Here is a 982-nt window from a genome sequence, read left to right on the forward strand (position 1 = left end):
ATATAGACATGTTTCCTCGAACGTTTTTGTAGTACCATAGTTTGTGAAAAGGTGTTATTTGGGATAGGGGTTAGGAGAAACGAAGAGGGTGAAGAGCTCTACGGACAAAGTATTTGGGGAAATGATAGTTTAAACAAGTTAAGCAGGTTGCTATATGGCAGGTCTTCAAGAGCCTTCCTGGAGGAGGAAATGGCAACTCACTCTAGTATTCTTGCCTAGAGAGTCCCATGGACAGGGGAGGCTAGAAGGCTACAGTCCCTGGGGTCGCAAAGAGTAGGACATGACTTAGCAACTACACAAGAGCCTTTTCTATACAAATGGACAATGTCTACTTTCAAGCGAGTGGTGCAGTACTTTCTAAAGTTACTTTAAAAGGAAGTCCTTTCTTCAAAAAGCAACCTGGAAACATTATCCCAATGCTCCACGAATACTCTTTGGCATGTGTGATGGTGTGAAGTTGCTCAGTCATGTCTGAGTCTGCGACCCCATGGACTGTAGCCCACCAGGCTCCTCCCTCCATGGAATTCTCCAGGCAAGAGTACTGGAGTGGGTCACCATTTCCTTCTCCAGGGGATCTTCCCCACCCAGGGATCGAACCTGGGTCTCCCACATTCCAGGCAGATGCTTTAACCTCTAAGCCACCAGGGAAGCCCTGAATATTCTTTAGAAAACACTAAACCAGTTATGTGGCAATTAATGAATATCCTCAGAATACCAATAGTTAACCAAGATTTTCTGTTGCCTAATTATTTCAACATAGCAAATAGAAATAATAAAACATTATATCCTATATTATTATATTCATCTACCCTATTCCATTTGAGTTTCTTACAATTGCCAGCTATACCCTGAGGCTTTATGAACTGAAGTTCCTGTGGTTTGATTTAAAATATTTTAATTAAGTGAAGCTTTCTGCCCCAAGGCTTTCTAAAGCAATTTTCAAAACCTCAGAAACAAACAAATGTTAGACCAATGGCATTAC

At 41.5% G+C, this 982-nt stretch overlaps 1 non-coding gene across 1 annotated transcript; it reads right to left on the reverse strand.

Annotated features, from left to right (window-relative positions):
* Positions 1-576: 576 nt before the first annotated feature.
* Positions 577-648, reverse strand: TRNAS-GGA (transfer RNA serine (anticodon GGA)). The gene has a single exon. It is a non-coding gene; the product is annotated as a tRNA-Ser (tRNA).
* Positions 649-982: the final 334 nt, after the last annotated feature.

Source organism: Budorcas taxicolor, chromosome 9 (genome assembly GCF_023091745.1).
Source record: "Budorcas taxicolor isolate Tak-1 chromosome 9, Takin1.1, whole genome shotgun sequence".
In the NCBI taxonomy this organism is placed as follows: Eukaryota; Metazoa; Chordata; class Mammalia; order Artiodactyla; family Bovidae; genus Budorcas; species Budorcas taxicolor.